Source organism: Lactuca virosa, chromosome 4 (assembly GCF_052849685.1).
Source record: "Lactuca virosa cultivar CGN04683 chromosome 4, Lactuca_virosa_CGN04683_v6, whole genome shotgun sequence".
Taxonomy (NCBI): domain Eukaryota; kingdom Viridiplantae; phylum Streptophyta; class Magnoliopsida; order Asterales; family Asteraceae; genus Lactuca; species Lactuca virosa.
In genome coordinates this window covers 51,467,234-51,479,193 of record NC_136429.1, presented here as the reverse complement: position 1 = coordinate 51,479,193, position 11,960 = coordinate 51,467,234, and the positions used below count along the sequence as shown (strand labels likewise).

Genomic DNA, 11,960 nt, shown 5'->3' with positions numbered 1-11,960 from the left:
AAAAAATGAAATTATTATTTTGAAATTTTTTTTGGTGTCATGGTCTTATTTTAACACCTACGTACCCCATGCAGAACCGGCCATACGAAAACTCGTGTCCAACTTCCGTAACTACCAAACTCTTCGTCTTCTTACAAAAGCCTAAATAAATTCTCTGTCATTTCTTCTATTTCCTTATTTTCTTATTCTCCCATTCATCTTCCATGGATTCATCATCATCAATGTCATTAACGGATCGGGTCAACTTTAGGACACGAGTCCTAACCAGCCATCTCAATAACTACCAAAACCCCACCACCGAACTCGTACAAACCGCCGTATGTGTCAGCTACTCCCCACCGGAACTGTCTGAGCCGCCGTTTAGTTTCGATACCAAGTCCCTCCGTAAGCTCCTAGACGGCCAGAATATTGCTGTAATCGACAATGTGTTCAATCTGATGATGCAGAGCAACCTGTTTTGCCCAAGAGAAAGAGGCGGCAAAGTGTTTATTTCGCCGGATTTTAATCAGTCGACTGGAGCAACAGAGAGAGATGACGATGAAAAGAATTGATTACTTGAGAGAACAGGGAGCTTTCGATGGGTGATTTTCTAAGAAGGGACCTGAAGGTGAATTGTGGAGATTTGCTGTTGCTGAAACTGTTGGTGTTTTTGATCATCCTCTATCGATTAAGCTTGGACAATCTACGCATACCAAGAGAAAACTTGTTGAATTCGGTTGCTGACGTGTCACCTGATGGGCAATATTTGAGTGCAATAAAAGATCCAGATCAGCGATTTGGAGCCTTTATGGCCCCATTAACAACTAGCCGGATACCTACTGCCGTTGTTGCAATGAACGCCACAAAGGTGCTACAAACTACACACTACCACACCTAGACTTAAGTTCACACTTCATATATTCTAGAAGGGGGTAATTCGTAATCAACATAACACCACAACACACTTTTTTGTCTCGCACCCTACTCTCTCTCAATTCCTTTCACCTAGTACTTGAAAGCAATTAGTCATCTTTACTTTTTTTTTTTTTTTAATAATCTTACAAGTCATTTTATAGTACACACATGATCTTTCATTTCATTATTGATTTTAAATTTTTTCAAATTGTTTCTACTAATGTTTTATCAGATTGGTTTAGCGATTACAATAAGGTACTCATTGACTAGGCGAGCCTTTTCAATTAGACCAAATGAACCAGAAGTTCTCCTACTTGATTATCCCAGTCATCAAAGGCGGCTCATACCTCTTATAGCAAAAACGTAAGTACCTAAATTTCTCGACAATTAAAAAGTTACTAGGTAGTATGTGGGATAAATGGAAGAAATAGCAATGCACTGTCTATTTACTTCTTGTACTAGCTTTGTACTTTCATTTATTCTTATTACAACATTGTACTTTCAAGTTTTTTAATTTTTTTTTTAATTTTGATTTTGTACTTCAAAAAAGTTATCCAACCTCAATGTCACAACTTAAACAACTTTTTGTGTCGTGTCATTGTCCATATTGGATATCCATGATCAATATAGTGGTGATCTAACAAAAGAATCTTATATAAGATTTTTAAACTTAGAATTTTTTTTTCCTTTTCTCCATTTTAGCATCAAACTTCCTTTTCTTATTATGACATTGTACTTTTATTTTTATCTTATCAAGAAATTATACATTAAATCGAGATTCTTACACCAAAAGCAAGCTTGGCATATCATTTTGGTAGAAAATATTAAGTTTGAAAGTGTTTTATAATTTTATTTTGTCATGTCAATAGTATATTACATTTGGTCATCCAATGCAGACAATGACATGGCATAAAAACCTGTTAACATGTGCCATGTAACTAAAAATTGATTCAAAAGGTTACCATTAATATAGTGAAAATTTCAAAGTACAATTTGTTGGGTTTAAACTTGTTAAAGCCATTGCTTACAACTAAAGTAAGAATAGTAAATAAGAAAGGAAAAGGAAAAGGAACAAGATAAATTTAATGCTTAAATCTTAAGCTCTTATTAAAAACATGAGAACCATTACATCTATTTATACTAATATATAGAATCCTAATAACCAAATAATAAAATAAGGAAACTTTTCTAAATTACCCTTACTCCTAAAGTTCTAAATTATCCTAACACTCACCCCCCCCCCCCCCCCAATCACAATGTATTACTTCCTTCACTCCTATAAGCTCCCTCATTATCTTTTTTTCGAACCATCTCGATTCTCGACTTTTCCCGGACACTCGGCCTCCACTTCGATCACATCTAAAGTCTTCTTTCAACTGTTTTTGATTGTTCACAACACATGTAACATATAACATGACATCCCGTTGGACAAGTTCATTAGCATCTCGACTTTTCCCGGATCTACAACCACATCCAAAGCCAACCGATTTGAACTTCCACTGCCATTATGTTAACACTTTGTTGTTTCTCCATTCCCTCTTGTCATGACAGCTATACCTTTAACTATCAATCATATTTTGATAGATTCTTCTATCAATCAAGACAAGAAGGTCACCAACACTTTTACCATCTTCTATTACCCGCAACATGAACCAAACTCTAAGCCACCTGCTTTGTCGATCAATCATAATCCAACACTAATAGAATCCTTGTGCAATATGACTATCGGAATTAAACATAACTAAATAATAAAATAAGGAAACTTTCCTAAATTACCATTACTCCTAAAATTTTTGAATTATCCTAACATAGTTCCCTAATAGGATATTATTTGAAGGTGTAATGTTTTAATTATAGAACAAAACATAAAGTACATTGCTCTTTTTTCATTTAGATCTTAATACATTTCTGAAAGTTTTTTTTTTATAGTATGTGCTTGTATATGTTGCTTCTTTGACATTTACTATGTTTGTTTTAAGTTTGTTCTAACGTTTATCTTTTTTTTTATTTGGCAGATATGCTATGAGTTTTGCTTCCAACTATTTGATGATATATGTGAAAAGAACACCCGAATCAATTAAAACAGTTCATGTCGTTTCTAGTGCACTCAAGGTTATTTCAACCTGGCATTGCATGCGAACCCTTCAGGTCTACAAATGCACATGACATTGTTGTTGTTGTTGTTGTTACTACTACTACTACTACTACCACTACTATTATTGTTATTAGTTCTACCAGTGTTCTAAAAGGTAAGCTTATATTGTCCTAATTTTATGTCAGGGATGTCGAGAAGCTTGTGGTGGGCAAGGTATTAAGACAGAAAATCATGTTGGTCATTTAAAAAGCGAATATGATGTGCAGTTGACTTTTGAAGGTGATAAAAATGTTTTAATGCAACAGGTAACATTTAATATATAGTTTAAAAACCATTATATATTTGTTTTCAAGAATTAATAATCATAATATGTGTATCATAAATCAGGTTAGCAAGGCATTACTAGTAGAGATTTTGGCAGCTAAGAAAAGGAACAAACCAATTAAAGTTTTGGGACTAGAACACTTGAACAAACCTACTCCAGTTATCCTTTCTCACCTTACAAGCTCTACCCTCAGAACCAGTCAGCAGCAGGTACTAAATTAATTTCTTTTGTATAAATTGATCAATTAGAACGCATTAAAGTATTTAGAAACATTCTTCTATTTGTGTATGTTGCAGATTGACATTTTTTGCTTACGGGAGAGAGATTTGTTGCAACGTTTTGTAACAGAAGTATCGGGAGAAGGTAAACATATTTTTACAGTGGTGAGGTAGATCTTCTAAAATTTGGATCGACCTGTTACACTATTTAAAATTATGTAATTAGAGTGTATTATGAATTTATCAGATGTATCAACTTGCTGAGGATGTGGGGAGAGCCTTTGCAGATCGATTAGTTCTACAAACATTTGTTGATGTTGAAGCAATTGTTCCAGTCGGCTTTTTGAAGGTAAGCTTTTTTAAAATTCGATGAAACACATGAATCGGTAAGATTTTATTTTTATTAGCATGAAGAAATGTGAAAATAAATGTTGTGATGAATATGGTTGCAGGATGTGTTGGGGTTAATGAGGTCAATGTATGTGATGATTGTGATGGAAGAAGATAGTTCATTTATGAGATATGGCTACTTATCAATAGACAATGCTGCAGTGGTTAGGAAAGAGGTTCTGAAGCTATGTAGGAAGTTAAGACCACATGCACTTGCATTGGTGAGTTCGTTTGGAATCCCTGATGCTTTCTTGGGACCTATAGCTTTCAACTGGATCGATGCCAATGTGTGGTCTTTGGTTTAAAGAAAATACATATGGAAATTTACCTTCTAGATTACATCTTTTACGAATAAGGATGACTCCATATGTTGTAAGAACAAGTAATGAAATTGTTTATGTTGTTTTTTTTAGTTTTATATATATATTCCCTATTGCACACACAATCATGTGGATCTAATAAGGACTATGTTGGGTTTAATTCTGACTTTAGTCAAAACTGGTGACCGGATTTTTGGGAAATAAAATGGGTGCTGCATTTTCTTTAGGAGTAATTCATTCATGTGTTGTTATTTAGTATTTAAAGTTGTGTTTGTTTTTCATTTTACCGAGTCTTTAGGAAATGTAGAGTGTTTGGTGACTTAGTCTTGTGTAAGTTGGTTGGATGTAAGCCTATTTAAGATGATGAATAAAGTAAACACTTTCCATTTTTCCTTTGTTTCTTCTTTCTCTGAAAAATCTGTCACTTTTATTTGAGGAGTTGTTTCCTATTCAAAAGAAAGAGCTTTATATTCTACATTTGGTATCAGAGCCCTAGGCTCGTGGGATCTATGGAAGGGGTTCTATGTGAACCATAGAGTTCAGAGAAGGTCGAAGCTCTGTGTGAGCCGAACAAAGCTTTGTGTGAGCTGAGTTCAAAACAATAAATCTGTGTGATTAGAAACTGCATATGTTTGATGTGTGATTGTGTTTTTTTGAAGATTAATCTGTGTGAGAGAAAGGGTTGTGTGTTGAACGAGTTCAAAAACAAAAATCTGTGTAAAGAGAGTTTTAAAGATCAATTTGTGTGAGTTGAAGTAAAGGTTGTGTACTGGATCGATTTGAAGTTCTCAGTGAACCAAGAAGACAAGGAACATGTGTGCTGAAGCTAACCTATGTGTAGAAGCTAGTCAAAGTGAGAAAGAAAATCAGAAAAGAAGATTTTTGTGCACCTATAAGTGTGTGTGGGGGTCGAAGAAAAGAAGAAGATTAGAAAATAACTCAGATCTATGTGTCATGTGTGTTGGTTGGTACTGTACAAGAAAAAAGGGTTGATATGAAACAGATTATGTTTCATGTTCGTTTTTCAGTCTTGATGAAGGAGGTTGCCGAGTTGTTTTTGCCGAATCAGGAGGAGCTGATGGTTGTACTGGTGAGGAATCTAGTAGATATGAAATTTGGCTGAAGAAGAAGAGAAGTGGAAGAAGAAAACGGCCAAGGTGATGATTGATAAAGGTTGTGCTAACTGTGAAGAAGATGATGCAGGAGATAGCTAGTTTATTATGGTTTGATTTCCCAGTTCTACAGGTGGCAGTTGGTCGAGATTGCTAGGGTATGGTCAAGTCAGAATTAAGGGGGGTGATTGTTCAGTTTAATTCTGACTTTAGTCAAAACTGGTGACCGGATTTTCGGGAAATAAAATGGGTGTTGCGTTTTCGGAGTAATTCATTGGGAAATCTCCAGAAAAGTCCTAAAATTTTACTCTAATTTACGAAAAAGTCCCAAACTAAATATTGTTTACAAAAAAGTATGAATTACCGGTAAAAATGACGATTTGACCCCTTTTTCCCGGTTTACCGGTTTTATTACTTACCTGTTTCACTAAAGTCCCATTATTTTACCATAATTTGCGAATAAGTCTTAAAATAAAATTTACTGATGATTTGATCATTTTCTCTATGTAACATACATTTTACAGGTTTTTTTGCTGACCCGGACGCCTAGTAATTAAATGAGATGATGAGATGGATATGTTGAGTTATATAATGTTATATTTAGCATAAAACTTGATATCCTGATGTATTGTATATCTTTTTGGAACATAAAATGCATCCAACGAAGACTACAATAATTACATAAACTAACAACAACTGCGTTATTTTTTACGTTTATAAGAAATATTAAATTGTCTATCTAATCTTATGTAACCCAATATATCCATCTCATCAGACATCAACTCATTTTCTGCCATTTTTTCTTAGAAACACACATTTTATTGGTTTCATTGCTGACGTAGATACATAGTCACAAATGAGCCGATGAGATGGGTATCAAATTTTACAGTAAATGTGACATTATATAACCCATCGTATTCATCTTATCAGCTAATTTAATGACTAGGTTTCATTGGGACTTTTTCGTAAATTAGGGTAAAATTTTAGGACTTTTCTGGAGATTTCCCTAATTCATTTATGGGTTATTATTTAGTATTTAAAGTTGTGTTTGTTTTTCATTTTACTGAGTCTTTAGGAAATGTAGAGTGTTGGGTGAATTAGTCTTGTGTAAGTTGGTTAGATGTTAGCCTATTTAAGGCACTTTTAGATGATGAATAAAGTAATCTGCACACTTTCCATTTTTCCTTTGTTTCTTCTTTCTCTGAAAAATTTGTCACTTTCATTTGAGGAGTTGCTTCTTTCATTTGAGGAGTTGCTTCCTGTTCAAAAGAAAGAGCTTTATATTCTACATTATGCCATTTTTTACATTGTGCATCATTGTTAGGATTTTATGTCTCGTTTTCTTTGAAAGGCGGTCTTCCTAGCCTTTTTTAGGTTTATTCAAATGTCTGATTGGTTTTCATTACCCTCAAACAAGGCTGGAATCAAGATTTTAGAATAAGGGCTAACATTGTAATAAGATATTAAAATATATTTTATATCGAACGGCATAATTAGAATGTCAAACTAGACGTTCGGATGTTCAAACATCCAAATTTTAGAAACCCATTTGCAAACCTAATGGGATATCCGAACTTTTTTGTCTCATTGTTTCTTTCTCCTTCCAATATACAATACAAATGAACCAATCATAAACTTTAATTAAATTTTCAATAGAATATATATGACAACGTAGCAACCTATTAGTTTAATTGATGCTTGTCTTCTTTTTATAAAAAAGGGTAAATTACACGAATAGTCCTTGTGGCTTGGGGTAATTTGCATGTTTGGTTCTTATCTTTTATTTTTAACTCGGACAGTCCTCATGTTATCATTTTGTTGCAGTTGTTGGTCCTGACATAAAAAGACTATTGTAACGACCCGCTGTAACGTACCCATCTCTGAAACTGATTTACCGATCGACAACTGCCCCATTTAGACTGTACATAAACATCCATAAAATGAGCTGACAAGTTCCTCAACAACCGATACTCAACCTAATTGATCTGAGCACCTTCTCATCTACTCATTGGCATCCCAAAAAGGAACCAATGGCTACAACGAGCTCCTTGACCAACTACTTCCTGTTATGATACAACTCGTGTATCTCTTGAACGCATACATCTGATAGCCACCTACTCTACACCCTTGACTTGACCAAGCCTTGAACCGAGATCCCACCTACCCGCACTGCAGATTCCTATGAACCATTCTTCCAATATCACGAACTCGATCAGATCGATGATCCTCCAAAAAGAATACCTAGTTCTCCCCCACTTAGGGTTCGAACTACCACCCACTGGTGTTGCAGTCCAACCACATCTCAAACCGACTCAACCAAAAACCAACCATCCCTGCATCTTGGATGGTGTAACACACACAAGATGATCTTCCAGATAAGGACCAAGCAAACCCTAAGAGATTCTAATTTTCCAATCTTATCCACCTTTAACATTAAGGATTTCATGCAAATGCATAAGCGAAACACCAACTTACTATCCAAAACCTACACTCTTTGCCTGCAATCTCCACCGTCAATCTGGTACCTGACTTGCCTATATCCAAGGATAACAGACCCTTTATCGCATCACTACGCATCGATACCACATCAATCCTCCTGCGCATTCCCATCCTATCATACTTCCACCAAACACCGCAGCCAACTAGACCCATGTTGGGTTTACATCCCAACTCTGAAAGTCACAAGCCTGCTCACTCCTTCTCGAAAACTGCCAGGATATAATCCTCGCCATAGATAGCGACATTCTAATCTATTTGTCAACCACTCAGCTTCCAGCTGTAATCCTCAAGTCGATCATAACAATTGTTTCCTTCTCGAGTCTCGCGACTCAAATGCACGGCCTCGAGCAAGGCCTTCGATACCCCAAAACCAACAAACTCACCTAGGTTTGTACCATTCAAACCCAAACTGACATCGCCATTGAAGCCTAAAACAATCACCAGACCCATCCTCATGCTTGAACAACCATAACCAAAAGATCAACAGATATGGAACCACTGCCACAAATCCTGGTAGCAAACCATGCTATCTTCCCCCACCGGCCCTTAGAATCCCCGAAATTTTCCTCAATTCGAGTATGGATCATGTGCTTCCAGTAGTATGGGTCCAATACTACCTTCCACACCTATGCATACTTTCCTCAAGGATCATCTCGGGCCCTCTAAGTCACCTACTCAATATAATATTCCCAATACCTGCTCGACATCGTAACAACCGCACTAAAATACTTCCTAGGCTCTCCTAGGATTCCCCACCTTCCCTGCCATCAGCTGCTGAAGAACCCCTACTAATGTCAGCTAACCACTTCATTAATACAATTACATGCAAAAAAGCTTAAATAATCTTTTGACTAAAGTACTTAACCCTACAACGGTTAGACTCAGACAAAAGTTGCGCAATAGGACCAAATCCTTCACTCTAAGATTATTTCACCTTCGTAGCATGTAATTTAACGTATTCATTTGATAGTTAACTCACATCAATATGCGTACTACGAAGCACGAAGCAAGCAACATTAGAGCAGTGGAGTCGACTGGCACTAAGACACAATAAAAAAATCAGGCAGATCCTCATATGAAATTTCCGACTTCTAGGCCCAAGCATATAGGATACACCCTCATCCTGTCATCACTCTATCAAGAGTGGCTAATCATTCTTCACGCTGACCTGCTATGAACTGCACCCACTGATGAAACTTCCACCAACCCTACAGTCACTCGTGCATGCTAATCATACATAACGCTAGATCCCATAGACAGTCGTATACTTGACTCTACCCTAAGCCCTTAATCAGACAAGAATAGGAAATAAAGCTAAGAAGTCCTCCTAGGCTATTAAGCATCATACATCAGACAATTCTATCATACAGCTCCTGAAGATCTTAGCCTATCACTAGCATGCAATTCTATGATATCATAACATATAACAGTGTGGTAACTCGGGGTAACTTTCTCGCTCCGGCTGATCGTACACATCCCATCCTTCCTTGGTTAATTTTGAAAACAAATTGAATTTAATTTGAAAATAATTTGAAACTATTTGAAAATAATTTGAAAACTTTCATAGATCCTTAGTATGAGTTTGGATTCACATGAATATTCATCCAATTCACTCAAACCAGGGCTCTGATACCAACTTTTAACGTCTAAAAAATTACAACAAATTTAAACTTTTCAAAACAACCCATTTACTGAAAAGGAGTGTTTACAAAACCATTGTTTTCAACATTATTTAAAATCAGAGTCTCCCAAGATCTAATGTCATAAAAACAGGAAGATGTGCACAATCACACCTTCGTTTTCCCACGATCCTTTGAAGTACATGAAACAATAAACTGAAACCTTAACCACGATGCCTAGTGAGTTCCCCCAAAGTACCACCACATAAACATAACAAATAACAGCATGCACTAGGTCCACGGCTAAAAGACTGGATTACCCCTAAGCCCACAGTATGAGTCCGACTCTCCTATCGGGCCCACAACTCATATATGGCTTACTCCTGAGCCCACAAAATAAGTTTGGCCTGCCCTTGGGGCCCACAACTTATGTATGTCTTGCTCCCGAGTCCACATCATAAGTCTGGCTTGCCCTCGGGGCCCACAACTTATGTCTGGCTTACCCCTGACCTAATCAGTCATCAGAATGAAATGCCAATATACAACGGGTCCAATCAGTCATCGGAATGGAATACCCTTTGGCCCTCAATACGAGTCTGGCATGCCAATCGGGCCCTCAGCTCGTATCTGGAATGCTCCCGAGCCCACAGTATGAGTCTGGCATGCCAATCGGCCCCTCAACTCATATCTGGAATGCCCCGGGTTTGTTGGCTACAACACAAAGTAGTACAACCTCAACCCCATATAATATATCGGCATATACATAACAGATAAACATGTAATCAGTCAATAGGAAAACAGGCAGATCTACATATCACTATTGCATAACAACATCCTATAAACTAGGATAACGATCTAACAGATCACTACAACAAAGCAACAGACGGTAAACCAGGATATCAATCCAATGGGCCGGCCTTGGTGCCTTCGACCCAAAAGTACAGTGAGGAAAACTCACCTCTCAGCCTGAAAACAATCTGAATGAATATTTGCTCCGACATCTGGCTCTACAGGTCACCTGTTCAACAGATAGAGACCAAGGCTTAACTATAGCTCGAAATACTCAAAATACCCTTAAGTCAAACTTTGTCAACCCTGGTCAAAGTCAAAGTCAACGATCAATGTCCCAAAAGTCAATATCCCTTCCCAGCGGAGTGCGTCCTGCGTACCAAGAGAGTACGCCCAACATACTCTGATGTTGACCAAAAAGCAGGGCACTGACCGCGTATGTGCAACGTAGCTCCAGGTACACCCAGTGTATGCAGCCCAGTCCCATAACTCCATTAAGAGTTTATTCCATTAAGCCCTTTCATCCAAAACTCAGATTCGACCCCCAAAACGATGTCCTAAGTCATAAAGTTTCCAACTTTATGACTTTGCAAGGCTATTAGGCGCTTAATGTCCAAAACCCTATGTTCTTAACCCAATAAGACCATCTAACACATGCATAGGTTACATACAACACTCAAGATCATATTTTTATGGTTCATAATAGCTCTATAATGGATAAAGTTTCCAACTTTATCCATTATAATGGTCCCAAAAAACAAGATCTAGTCTTTAAGTCTCAAAGGGACCTAAAAAGTGCATCCTTTCAACTTAATCCATTAAGTCCAAGTCTCTAACCTTCAGATCTGAATCAAAATGATGTTTTGATGGATAAAGTTTCCAACTTTATCCATAACAAGGTCAGAGACTTTCAAGATCTAAACTTTATGCACTTAAAGTGACCAAAAGCTCATAACACCCAAAACTAGCTAGATCTAACAATTTCATCATCAATATTTAAACTTTATACCTCTAGAAGAAAGATCAATGTGAACAAAGTCTGGATCTACAAGCTCCAATGCAACCAACACTTCTTCAATGAGTTCCTTCTTCTCCAAGGCGCGCCAATAACACTCCAAATCACTTAAAAACATATTCTTTTTGCTCACAGGGCTCAATCTAGGGTTAGGGTTTCAAGAGAGAGTGTTTGAGAGGTGGAGGCTGAGAATGGAATGGGTTTGGGTGAGTTAAGGAGCTTAAATAGGGATCAAACCACGAAAATAGGGTTTAGGCACTGATTGCGTATGCCCAGAGTACGTAATTTATGCCTAGCGTACTCAGGTATACTCAGTACGCCCAACATACTCAATTTACGCCCAACATACGCGGCTGACCCAAAAATCGCCCTAACTTCAAACAACCATAACTTCTTCGTTCCAACTCCATTTTCAACGTTCTTTATATCCACATAAAGGTGTTGAAGTGCTCTACAATATTATTGTAATATCCCAAAAATCATGACCACATTTTTTTTAAACATTACTAGAATCATAAGTATCAAATTATTTCATCCATAAACAAAGGTTTATATATCAAATCAGAGTATCATCTCGAAACATGTTCTTTTTATCAGAGTAAAACATCTCAGGCTAAAACTTCTTGGTGTGTGTCATGCGATCATCCCGAGCTCTTCCCTCCATTACCGGAAATACCTGAAACC

General features: G+C 36.9%; 1 pseudogene; it reads left to right on the top strand.

Moving 5' to 3' along the window:
* Positions 1–203: 203 nt before the first annotated feature.
* LOC145109740 (acyl-coenzyme A oxidase 3, peroxisomal-like) lies at positions 204–4,227 on the top strand (annotated as a pseudogene).
* The last annotated feature ends 7,733 nt before the right edge of the window (positions 4,228–11,960 follow it).